At 38.5% G+C, this 14,420-nt stretch overlaps 1 protein-coding gene across 1 annotated transcript in view; it reads right to left on the reverse strand.

The window, feature by feature from the left end:
- LOC136866923 (zinc finger protein ZFP2-like) overlaps window positions 1-14,420 on the reverse strand; it is a 42,348-nt gene that overhangs the window by 16,824 nt on the left and 11,104 nt on the right. The gene's annotated exons all lie outside the window — the stretch shown is intronic.

The following is a 14,420-nucleotide window of genomic DNA, read 5'->3' on the forward strand; positions in this document are numbered from 1 at the left end:
ATATTATCACTTACAACGGTAAAACATATGAAGTTACAGTTGTTACACGTGCTACAGATGCTATGAGCTGCAGCCACTGCACCTGTAGAATTGATGAGCTCTTCTCCACTTCCTCCCTTCTTCTTCAAAACACTGCGGTTCCATTTGGTAGAGTCTCTCTTCTGCATTTGTCTTTTTTCCTTTAGGATAGTAGAGTTTACTTTGCGTACACAATCTACACCTTTAGGCTTACTAGAACATTCATTCTCAGTCTGACTAGAAACTGCACCTGTTGAATCTGTTTTATTCACATTACTAGGCCCAGGCCTATTTCAATCTTCGCCACACTCACTGTCACTGTCCGGAACATAGTCAGAATCTGAATCACAGTTAACTACATCACGGAAAGCACTCATGAATGAAACACACAAACAAACAATATCAAGCTGAGGTTAGGCTTGTACTGAAGTAAAGGAAGGACTAGAGGTATTCACTGTTGACACCTTAAATGCTGGTAGTGGCCAGACAGTGAACTCTGTTTGGCACAAGAATAGGACAGCTCCCGGGAGATGTCCCATTCTTCTCCTGAACCACAGACCAATACAACTCCTTTCCTTTAATATCCTATGGAATATTAGTTGGAGCTCTATCGTTCTTCCGCACAAACAGAGAGAATATTTCTCCTCATGTATGTCAATAAAAAACTGAAAACCAGTATAAAATATAGCAGTCCCCTTCTTGTACCAAAGTCTTCAATTTAAGCAAACAACTCAACCAAATTCTAAAAAGAGAAAATCTCACTTAAAGAAGATTGATCACTTAAAACCAGTCCAGAACTAATTCAACTAAATAAACTTAAAATAACAGAGAGCACACACGTGATATCCTTTGACATCACTAACATTTACACCAACATACCTATAGATGAATCCATTAAATTTATTGAAAATCTTCTTAAAGCAAACACTTCACTACAAGTAACCAGAGATATTCTGGACACAATGCTACAGCAAAATTGCTTTGCATTCAATGACAAAATCTATTGCCAGAAAAAAGGGTTAGGCATGGGCTCACCATTATCAGGTATACTAGCAAACATTTTTCTGAATAACTTAGAAAACATCTTCTTAACGGATCAGCATTCAAACGGAATCTTACACTGGAGCAGATACGTAGAGGACGTCATATGGATATGTCATCACTAATGCACACCAGCTATTAACCCTTTGACCACCAGCCTCATATGCAGTGTCCATGTCCTATACCACCAAGGCCTAACGCGCACTTCTTACCTTGCAGTAAATGATTTGTAATCACTTCTGTTCAATTTATATCAATTGGATGGGCATTTTTGTTTTGTTTTGAAGGGCATTTTATTAATGCAGAATTACATGATAAATTTTTATTTTATGAAGTGATAATTCAAATACATACTTTCTTTCTTTGAAAAAAAGTATATATCTGCCAGGCTGAGTGGCTCAGACGGTTAAGACGCTGGCCTTCTAACCCCAACTTGGCAGGTTTGATCCTGGCTCAGTCCGGTGGTATTTGAAGGTGCTCAAATACGGCAGCCCCGTGTCGGTAGATTTACTAGCACGTTAAAGAACTTCTGCGGGACTAAATTCTGGCACCTCGGCGTCTCTAAAGACCTTAAAAAGTAGTTAGTGGGACGTAAAGCAAGTAATATTATTATTATTATTATTAAAAATGTATTTCAGGATCGAAAAACGTTAGGAAACAAATATTTTTACTATCAGGAACTTCATCAATTTAGAGAGGTGGTGTTTCCGATGCCACATATAAAACATTCAGCTTTATGTAAAAAATTACAGTTACAATATTATTATCACATTAAAGTGAAATTTTCTGATCTTACATTATATGCAAATGGCTGCAGTTCCTGGTTTTTTTTTTTTGTGTAAAAAGTGATTACTAATGTCTATTTCACACAAACTCAATACTCAAAAATTCACTCATTGCATTATAAATATAATACAAGAAGCTACTTACTAATATTTACACATGTTTATGATGTGTACTTAGGGAGGTATACACCCTTCTTACACGGTTTTAAAATGTATCTGATACTTTTCCTTTTACCAATTCGACTAGTGCTAATCTTGCTGCATAGGGAACAGTTGCGTTCTTTTCTTTTCCTGGTAAAAGAGCAAGGGGTTCGTTGCCTGCCTGTGGGATCTGAATTACTGCTTGTTCGCCAAGCCACTTGGCAGCAAGTTCCTGAACAAATAAAATTGTGAAGACAAATCTTGATAGGGTTTTGTCTGTTATATTTATACAAAATGTACAAGTTGATTATCATTATTCCCAAAAAAGTGAAATGCTACTTTTTTTTCCAAAATTTGCTTCCTTTCTTCTTTGATTTTATTTCGCTTTTTGCCTCAGCTTTTGTAGACAGTAGAAGTACTAGCTAGTGCTAGCACCTGGCAGCAGACTTACACAACTCTATGATCGGCACGCACCAGTGCATACGGGAAAAGGTTCAAGAGCTCCTGAACCGCAGATAGATGATGAAATTCACCACTTAATGGCTGAACAAGATGCTGCTCATAGACGATACAAGCACTACCCAATGGAAGTGTACCACCAGACTTATAAAATACTGCGTAATGAAACCTATAAAATGCAAAGCGCTAGATGAGGTTATGCCCATAACTTGATTAGGCCTGACATACGCCCTGCGATGGTGTGGAAATCTATGAAATATTTTGTCATCAATAACCAGAAATATAACAAAGAAGTAAATGTTAACGTAGATGAATTAAAAAACCATTTCATCTCGCCAACGGGATTTAATCTGGTCGCGAAAGAGGAAACAATTAATAGATATGATAATACGCCATCTCCACATAGAGATAAATTTTACTTCAGTCATGTCACACCGCAAGAAGTAATTGACTCAATAAAACACATCAGACCAAGGCTAGAGGCATAGATAATATTTGCCAAGAAATGCTCATGATAATTCTCCACCACATCATTCATCCATTGGTTCTTTAATTATTCACTGCAACAGGGGACTTATCCAGAAATGTGGAAAATGGTCATAGATCGCCCGCTTCAGAAAATAAGACTGGCAAAGGATGTCGGTGACTATCGGCTGATTAGCATCTAATGCATATTGTCAAAAGCTTTAAAATCCATTGTTCACAAACAGATCACAACTATCCTACTCAACACACCAGTCCGGCTTTAGACCGAGACATAGCACTTGCAGTGCATGAACACATGTGACTGATGACATAAGGCAAGCTATTGACAACAAACAACAGGCAGTTCTAGCGTTATTGGACTTTAGTAAAGTTCCAACACTATTGACAGAGATATACTTATATCCAAATTAAATAGTTTAAATTTCTCTGTGAGTACACTTCAGGGGATCAAATCCTATCTCACCGGTTGCCAGCAGTGTGTACTTAATAACAACAATGAATATTCAAATTGAAGTACGGTTGACGTAGGAATACAACAAGGATCTCTACTGGGCCCCCTATTTTTCTCTTTGTAAATAAATGGCACAGCTTCCAGATTAAAACACTTTAAATACCACTCTAAGGCAGATGATTCACAGATATATATATACATACACAGCAAACACAGAAACCAACACTCAGAAACACTTCACCTGAACGAAGACTTGATGACCATAGATATATGGGCCAGAAATCACGGACTAAAATCAAACCCATCATAATCCCAGGCAATAGTTATTTGTTACCCTAAATTACTTTGCGAACTCAATCGGACAGCCTAAACACAGTTGTCCATAAGTGGTACTCCCATACAGTATAGCCAAAATGTAAGAAATGTTGATATAAAATTTAGCAAACAGCTCTCCTGCCTGGTCTGCCCAAACTATATATGTGCGTAGAAAAATATATGGGAGGCTACACTGTCTCAGTAAATTCAAGTTCACTTTCCCTCTTAAACTAAATAAACTTCTTGTTGAATCACTCACATTACCTCATTTCAGTTATTGCGATACAGTTTACAACAACCTAGGAGTAGACTGGGGAAGGAAATTACAGTCTGCTCTGAATACTTGTGTAATATTTATCCGTGGGCTTTGTTACGCTGACCATGTCACACCGTCTCACATACGACTTTGCCTGCAAGAACAATGCACACTTCATACTCTTTACTTTTTGCATAATATTCTTAAAACTACTCAATCTGCCTATCTCCATGATCACATCAAGCTTCTCTCCACAGACCATAAAAAAATACCAAATCCTGCAACACCATTTGTTTACTCCTTCTTGTACACAGAACAGCAATCTACACAAAATAGTTCAGTGTTACTGCAGTACGACAATGGAATCACTTACCAATGGATGTCAGAAGCACTTCCAGCAGCTCAGCTTTTAAACATGCCTGTGTCGAAGTACTAGGTAAACATGCATGGATCATCTGGTTATGACCTGAAAACAACACCTTCTACCACTTCTCCATCATTATTTCCCTCTTCATTGCACAGATTTCTTCTTTTTCATATGTTTTCTTCTTCTTCTTGGTCTACTTCTTCCCAATCCTTCTCTTCACCTCTCAATTGAAGCCGATATTTCGGTGTACTATAGAAATGTATGTATTTTATAAACTTTCTATTAAGTAGTAGTATATATTTTAATGTACTCTATGTACAATGTGTATTATAAAGATGATATGATCGTATTTTAGTGTGATTAGTTTTGTTAATATTATTACTGTTATTATTGTTAATATTATCATATTATTGTCATCAGTAGTTATTATTAAAGTATATCCATAAATTTGCCAGAATAAATAAAACATATTATTATTATTATTATTATTATTATTATTATTATTATTATTATTATTATTATTATTATTATTATAAACAGAAGAACTGAATACAATAATACACAGATATATATCCATACCAATGAGTACAACTGATTTCAATGAAGAGATACAAATCATTAAACAAATTATGAATGAAAACAACCACCCTCCAGGCACAGTAGATAATCCTCAGGAATCCACCACTGATGACAAGGAAAAATAGGTGGTTCTCAACTAATGTTAAAAGGAACACACAAAAAGTAGCTAATATTTTCAAGAAAGAACATTTTAAAGTAAAATTTAGAATGAACAACACACTATAGATACACATCAGAAAGTGCAACCTAAACAAAAAACCCTTTCTCTAAGTCAAGAGCCTATGAACTCAAGTGCCAAGAACCTAACTGCAATGCCATACATATTGACTGAAAATGAAATGTAACTTTCACACAAGATACAAAAACCACAAAAACATGATCACATATAATTGGTATTCAGCGTTCAGGGAGCACATATATGATTGTTCACACCATTTCACAGACATAAACTCCGATCTAAAGATTTTATACACAAAAAATAATAAATCTTTGGATATAATCGGTGCCAGTCGCAGGGTCTAGGGGTAGCATGCCTGCCTCTTACCCTGAGGCCCCAGACTTGATTCCCGGCCAGGTCAGGGATTTTTACCTGGACCCGAGGTCTGGTTCGAGGTGCACTCACGTGATTAGAATTGAGGAGCTATCTGATGGTGAGATGGCGGCCCTTCTAGAAAGCCAAGAATAACGGCCAAGAGGATTCATCATGCTGACCATATGACACCTCGTAATCTGCAGGCTTTAGCGCTGAGCAGCGTTCGCTTGGTAGGCCGAGGCCCTTCAAAGGCTGAAGTGCCATGGTGTTTCGTTTTTTATTTTGAATATAATGGAAGCAATTGAAATCTACATTGCAAATAAAGCTAACATAACAAACTTAAATGAACATACACACCTAAAGATTCTCAATTTCAATTCCATACTTAATTTACCTACAATAATTTACTTGCATTCATCCACATTACATTAAAGTACATTATATCACGAAGAAGGTCAGTAACATTCTCTACCCTCTCCAGTGTTGAAAGAATGCTCCACAACGCACCACTCACTCCACCCTATTTTGCCCTCCGATCTCCACAGGAGAGTATTGTACCGGGAACACCGCTACGACAGAAGTCCGAAGTATGTTTGTTGAACTTCGCGCGAGATGGAAGGTAGGCAGCCCGCCGAACGCAGTGACGTACCCAGCGAGTGACGTGGCCGCCGTAAGCCAGGTCTCCGCTACCATATATGGTAATGATCCAGCTCGTCCTCAAAAGCACATTTTGAGCTAAGTTATCGTTATTTTGACATTGCCAACTTAAAATCCTCTACAATAGACACCATCTGTTCAGATTTCAAGAAAATCCACCGAGTATTATAGAAGTTATAAGGGTAGATAGTACCCGAGTTCTAGACACTTCCATGCGAACGTGTATAAAAGGAAGCCCACCCGACCCACGAATTCAGTGTGTCTGTCACTCCGCCGTCTCTGTGACACGGGTGACAAGATAAGTGTTGTGCGTGTCGAACTTCTAGTCGACAGTCTGCGAAATCCAAGTTCGGTATTTTCTCTAAGTGTTGTATCAAGACTTTGCCATATTCTTGAAGTGCCTGAATGGGACTTTGTTTTCTGCGGACATCATATTGGAACTTTGTCATATTGAAGCATTGGGACTTTGTTTTTCTTTCGTGTGTCGTGATTGGACTTTGATATTTTCTTAAAGTGCCATATAAGAACTTTGTTTTTTTTCTGAAGCGTCTCATTGGAACTTAGTTATTTTCGCCAAGTGTCGCGATAAGACTTTATTATTTTCTTAAGGTGACGTACTGGAACATTGTCATCGAAACTTTATTTTCTTCGAGTGTCGTGATGGGACTTTAACATTTCGACACGTTGGAACTTTATTTTCTTCGAGTGTCGTGTTGGGACTTTAACATTTCGACACGCTGGAACTTTATTTTCTTCGAGTGTCGTGTTGGGACTTCAACATTTTGGCCCATTGGAACTTTGTTATTTCTATACATTGGAACTTTGTTTTTTTTTTGAAGTGCCACATAAGGACTTACTTATTCGACGACGATTGAATTTCACGCGTGTTGTGTATCGCATTGAACTTACGTTTCGAACTTATTCGAACTTATATTTTTGAATCAATTTCTGGAACATTGAACTTAGGGGACATTAAACATTACGTTTAATTGTGAAATATGCAATGCTTTCCAAGTGCTGCACAGGGACTTATGTTTTGATTCTTAAAGACTGTGACAATTCGGAATACGCATATCGCATTTCCCTAAAGCCTAGAACTTTCCAGTATTTTGAGTGATCCATAATTTATGAAGTCAGACTTTTTCTTTCAAATATTATTTTCTTTAATGGCTATTCACTTCGCTTATTAATGCAACAGGACAGTTTCCGAGTGCTATTTATTCAGTTCATTGCCAATAGGTTTTAAACCTTCAGAACTGTGCATTTAGGACTGCAGTAACAGTAATCCTCTAGATCATCCTGACTTACAGTGAGCTTGCCTTATGAACTTGCATTTCTACCAGTACTTGTTCTTCGAGTGATTATTCTAGAACGTTTTTGCAGTAATCATAATTAAAAGGTCATATCTGTTCAGACAGTGCCCTGAATGTGTGGAGTGCCGTACAGGAAATTCAGGTGTAATTACGTCTCGAATCGAACCCAGGAACGCGTACCAATCTTCGAGACATTCTAGAACGTCGGGACATTCCAGAACGTCGAGATTTCCAGAACGTCGAGACACTTCCAGAACCTCGAGACATTCTAGAACTCCTCATCCGAGCAGGTGTGGCCCCTGCCCAGTCGATGTCCAGCACCATCCCAGGACTTGGAGGTACCAACCAGCCACGACATTTCCACGCTGCTGTATGAAGGTGATATGAACTTGCTTTTGATGATCAATAAACTCAATTTATCAAAATAATCTCTCAATTTGATAACTATACCTCTCTCTGTACCAGCTCCAATGATAAAGCCACAACCGAGATTAAGACTCATGCTCGTTCATTTAATATTAAGCGCCTTAAAGATATGAACACATTTTTACGGGTACAGTATACTAGATTTTAACATCCAATAGGAGGGATCAACAATGCTTCACATGCATCGCCAGTGCTTCCCCTAACCCTCTCCGCAAGCAGTGTGCTATATCCAAAACTTTCCATTTTCCTCAATTAATCAATCAATACTGATCTGCATTTAGGGCAGTCGCCCAGGTGGCAGATTCCCTATCTGTTGCTTTCCTAGCCTTTTCCGAAATGATTTCAAAGAAATTGGAAATTTATTGAACATCTCCCTTGGTAAGTTATTCCAATCCCTAACTCCCCTTCCTATAAATGAATATTTGCCCCAGTTTGTCCTCTTGAATTCCAACTTTATCTTCATATCGTGATCTTTCCTACTTTTATAAACGCCATTCAACCTATTCGTCTACTAATGTCATTCCACGCCATCTCTCCGCTGACAGCTCGGAACATACCACTTAGTCGAGCAGCTGTTCTTCTTTCTCTCAATTCTTCCGAACCCAAACATTGCAACATTTTTGTAACGCTACTCTTTTGTCGGAAATCACCCAGAACAAATCAAGCTGCTTTTCTTTGGATTTTTTCCAGTTCTTGAATCAGGTAATCCTGGTGAGGGTCCCATACACTGGAACCATACTCTAGTTGGGGTCTTACCAGAGACTTATATGCACTCTCCTTTACATCCTTACTACAACCCCTAAACACCCTCATAACCATGTGTAGAGATCGGTACCCTTTATTTACAATCCCATTTATGTGATTACCCCAGTGAAGATCTTTCCTTATATTAACACCTAGATACTTACAATGATCCCCAAAAGGAACTTTCACCCCATCAACGCAGTAATTAAAACTGAGAGGACTTTTCCTATTTGTGAAACTCACAACCTGACTTTTAGCCCTATTTATCAACATACCATTGCCTGCCGTCCATCTCACAACATTTTCGAGGTCACGTTGCAGTTGCTCACAATCTTGTAACTTATTTATCACTCTATAGAGAATAACATCATCCGCAAAAAGCCTTACCTCCGATTCCACTCCTTTACTCATATCATTTATATATATAAGAAAACATAAAGGTCCGATAACACTGCCCTGAGGAACTCCCCTCTCAACTATTACAGGGTCAGACAAAGCTTCACCTACTCTAACTCTCTGAGATCTATTTTCTAGAAATATAGCAACCCATTCAGTCACTCTTTTGTCTAGTCCAATTGCACTCATTTTTGCCAGTAGTCTCCCATGATCCACCCTATCAAATGCTTTAGACATGTCAATCGCGATACAGTCCATTTGACCTCCAGAATCCAAGATATCTGCTATATCTCCATGTCCACAGTCCTGAAATAATGTTATAATTTATTTTGAAATTGTTGTGCATTTGACAAACTGGAAAGTTTCTATGCTTCAAAATGGTAAGGGAAAAAATAAGAAAGAGGAAAGAAAAAGGTAATATTAATGCACCTAAATTCCTCAAAACCCTGGAGCCCACTAAAAAGGGGCATATTAAGGACAATTTCTTTTAGAAATAATGCGTTCTAGAGCCTTTAGACATGGATCTCTATGTAATACAGACAGTGTCCTCTATAGGAGGAATAAGATGAGCTAACCACTATTCTGTCTTTCTAAATGAATTCAACATCTGAGCAAAATACTTATTTTGAGAGAACTTACATTTCATATTTTGAGCTATTTTATCTCTCATATCCTATAGGCAAATCTGCTCTTTCCTTTCCAGCAGATTGTGGATTTTAGGGTAACCCAGAGTAATAACACCTGTATTGACCTTCTGTTTAGTGGACCTGTGTATCCAGTCTCAGAAACATTGACCAAGAATTTGTGCTTTAACTTCTTCTATACCCAATAACATAGGAGTAATAATATTTAACATGTGATGCTAATGGTGGTGAAGTAGTGTAGGAGGATATTACTGTTTTTTTTAAAAGTACAAAAGGCCAGCCATTGTCTACTATAATCAGAGGGGAAATAAGCAGACATGCAGCCCCTAAACCTAAGTAATTCTGATTCTCACAGGAAAAGGTACAGACCAATCAAACCCCAACCTTACCATACTCGCTAACAGTTTCCGATATTGGTACACATTTCTTTAGATATCTGTACAAGTGTCACACAGAAATATCACACCTAGAGTTCTTGATCAGGACTGCATTCATATGTCAAGTTCATGGTTGACACAGATCTTAACAACAGAAATATTAAAGGTAGAGATCTTGAATAGCAGTATGCTTGCAACTTAGATAAGTTCAGACACCATTCTCTTCTGTAGAGCCTGTAAAATAGAACAATAGAATTCTGAGAACAGTGTGCATTAATTGCAGAATTTTAGCTTAAAGCAACTCTTGGGCAATATCACATCTATAAATTAGCAGTGCACAGAGTTTGGAATAGATTATTACTGTCAAGTCACAGTTAATCATTCAACATATCTCTTCCAACTTTCAAGGTTTACAATGATGCTGAAGTGCCAGACTGATGTTGAGGAATTCACTTTCATGTCAGTATAACTACAGACATGTACTGTGTAATTTCAGCTACATCAAATAACTCTACACCGAATGTCAACACCACTCAACTACATGAAATTAGCATGTTATCATGTCACCCTCTAAGCTATCAGATGCAGAGGCACCAAACTGAAAGCCACACACTCAGAAGATTGCAATGGACTGTGTTTGCAGTAGCAACAGACAGAGCAAGGTAAGATGATGAAAATAACCCACTTCTTCTCTCCAATCTTACACTGCTTCTCCCCCTTCATAACAGTTTTGTTTGGGCGTGCTATACCGACAGTAAACTGTGAGGGCAGAATTTTACTACATGCTCACCGAACATTAGTAACACTGTAAAGAAGAAAATGATGCAAATCTGAGCTGGAATTTCTGTTGGAGGAGAAATATATTCACCATGAGAGCAAGGGACCTGCCGGCCATAACCAAATTCAATGTAGCACCCACAATATTGTCCTCGAGTTCAACAGCTACTAACACTGCAATTGGCTAACATATGACAGGAAATGATGTCAATCCCACAACCATACCATAGGGAACATGCATGATCCGGGGTTCTAATTAAAAATATGCTAATCTGATTCAAAATTTCATGCAGAATTCAAAAATGTGATCAGAATGTACAAAAAATAACTCCAAACATGATAAAAATCTACGAAAATGTCACGTCACGCAAGTACGCGATCTCATTGGTCTGACGTCATCGTACAGGTTGACTGAATTAGCAGACGAAATAACACGTAGTGCGCTGTGAGAAGCAGGATACACTTCGCGTATTTCTACTTTACGTTAGTGTCTAGTATTATTAAATTCGAGGTCTATACATCGGATAATAATCTGCGTGGTATATTTTAGACTTAAAATGAATCCTGCGCAGACAGTGAGGCAGAAAACTTATAAATGGTGTAGAGTTCCGATGTGCAATAGCACATCGCATACCATACCAAACAAATTGTTTATACATGTTCCAAAGACGCTAAAACTAGGGAGAAATGGATTTTGGCGAGCCGGAGAAATGCTGGTGATATATCGGGAAAGTCTACAGTTTATTTTTTTGAAGATTTTAACGTAAGATGAATTTGTTTGAATTTTCAAATCACTTTTCCATGTCCGCTGTTCTAGTGGTAAAACTTTAAATTTTAATGTATGATGCTTTATTTAAATGCTTCAATTACATCTTGGAATATGAAAGTAATAAACAGTGCATTAAATAATGCTGATTATTAAAGTATTCTCCAAACCTAACCTATGTTTTGTTGATCCATGTCAAGATAATAAATCAAAGGGGTTATGAACCATTTTGACAGCTCTAATTCTACCAATATATCTTGGCATGGGACAGTTATGTATGTCTTTATTAATGAGCTTAATTGGTAAAGAAATTTAGGCTATATCTAAATACTCTATAAAGCAACAAAGAATAGGCGTGTACATCATGAAAGGAAACAACGTGAATTTAACAAATGTATAACTCTACACAAAACCAATGCTTGTTTGTTGGGGTCTTATAAGTTAACAATGCTCAATTATAATAATTATCATAATATTAATGAAATAAATACCATAATTGCACACAGGTGAAAATAGTGATGTAGGTGTTTAAAATATTATCCAACTTAGCCTAAGTTTTAGGTTATACAAGCCAAGTCAATAAACCGAAGGGTAAAAATACCGCGCGAGTTGGCCGTGCGGTTAGGAGCGCGCAGCTGTGAGCTCGCATCAGGGAGATAGAAGGTTTTGAACCCCACTTCTGGCAGCCCTGAAGATGGTTTTCCGTGGTTTCCCATTTTCACACCAGACAAATGCTGAGGCTGTACCTAAGGCCACGGCCGCTTTGTTCCCATTCCTAGGCCTTTCCTGTCCCATCGTCGCCATAAGACCTATATGTGATGGTGTGATGTAAAGCAAACAGCAAAAACAAAAAAAAAAGTAAAAGTCACAGCACCCAAAGACATTCCTGTATTGAGCGACTAAAATGTCACCAGGACACTTTTCTTTCCTGATATGCTCAGCTTGTTAAAAGCCAAATGCAATTAATGTTATTGGCTTCACGCCCCGCTAATTACTTCTACGATTTTCGGAGACGCCCATGTGCAGGAATTTAGTCCGGCAGGAGTTCTTTTACGTGCCAGTAAATCTACCGACACGAGGCTGACGTATTTGAGCACCTTCAACTACCACCGGACTGAACCAGGATCGAACCTGCCAAGATGGGGTCAGAAGGCCAACACCTCAACCGTCTGAACCACTCAGCCCAACTTGTGAAAACTAGATGAAGTCATATTTATCTTTATCATGTTTAACTTTTTCCCTCCACAAAGATATTTAATTCTCTTTCATGGGCCCCGGAAGTGGGTAGGCCAGTTGCCCCAACCATAAATATATTTTTTTTTTCAGAAATGATAGGTTATAGACCTACAGTACTATGATCTTTCTTTCTTTCCTTCTTTCTTTCTTTCTTAATCAGTTTATCCTTCAGGGTTGGTTTTCTCTCGGACTCAGCGAGGGATTTCACCTCTACCACTTCAAGGGCAGTGTCCTGGAACGTGAAACTTTGAGTATGGTGATGAAACTGGTGAGGAGGGCCATTACCTCGCTCAGGCGGCCTCACCTGTTATGCTCAACAGGGGTCTTGTTGGAGGATGGGAGGATCGGAAGGGATAGACAAGGAAGAGGGAAGGAAACGGCCGTGGCCTTAGGTGCCTGGAGGAGAAGTAGGAAAATACGAAAAACCACTTCGAGGATGGCTGAGGTGCGAGTCGAAACCCTTCTACTAAGTTGACCTCCCGAGGCTGAGTAGACCCCGTTCCAACCCTCGTACTATTTGTTTTCAACTTTCATGGCAGAGCCGGGAATCGAAACCGGGCCTCCGGGAGTGGCACACATTAACCACTACACCACAGAAGCGGACTAGTACTATAATGCTACCTATATGTTTATGTTAGTGCTGAAATCCGATTTCTTACTTTACTAATGCTGAAAGCCCGAAAATGTAATGTTATTCTTTAATAGGGGAATCAGTCTAGAAGGAAATGTTGAAAGTGATGTGATATCTATCCAGGTTCGTTGTTATCCTAATACTATGGGTTACAGTACATTGCACGTATATAAAAGACGCCACTTACAAACTTGCTTTTTATCCGCTAATTTCTGCGGCCACAAAAGTCACATTTTTCAAGAATGATGACATCTACACATGGTAGATTGTCTGACTGTGCTGTTTTGAACCTTTCTTCTGACATTTCGAAGTTATTCGCGATCATGAATAATAAACAATCGGCTTTTAGCAACGGCTGATGCACAACGGCTGGTAGAGCTCCATGCGGTACTGGATCGTGACGTCACAGCGCGCCGCTTACGTCAGAGGCCGTTTCACTCGCCTAGCGGAAAGGCACTATTAAATATTTTTTTAATGGTATAAAACAAGGCAACATACCACAATGTAATACGTTTACGTACTATTTCATTGGTGTACTTTTCAAAAAAAATATTTTTGAAATTGATGCATGTTCCCAATTACCAAACCATGCAGAATAGAAACACAACCACACACCCTTCAGAAATTCATTTCAGTATTCAATAGAGGTAATCAATAAAAAATAGACAGTCATTCGATGGGTACTTAGCACGCGAAATGCCCTGATGCCTCCATCTTGAAACAATGTTTGTCACAACTTGATCACTAGCTGGACCTAACCAAAGTTCCTTCACTATCAAGCCCACACCATTAATTCAGCTTTTTGCCACTATCAAACTTAGAATGCACTGCCATATCCCTAGTAAATGCTAGAGACCAACAGTCCACTTGGTGATAACATCTGAGGGCATATGCCACCAGAAACCCTTTCCTTGTCCCATGAACAATATTTTTGTCACTAGCTTGTCCCATAGATGTACATCAATACTGTTGTTCCTAGTTGCTAAGAGTTGGCAGCTTTGAGTAGCGTGGGTGGCATATTCC

This window comes from Anabrus simplex, chromosome 3 (assembly GCF_040414725.1).
Source record: "Anabrus simplex isolate iqAnaSimp1 chromosome 3, ASM4041472v1, whole genome shotgun sequence".
Lineage (NCBI taxonomy): Eukaryota > Metazoa > Arthropoda > Insecta > Orthoptera > Tettigoniidae > Anabrus > Anabrus simplex.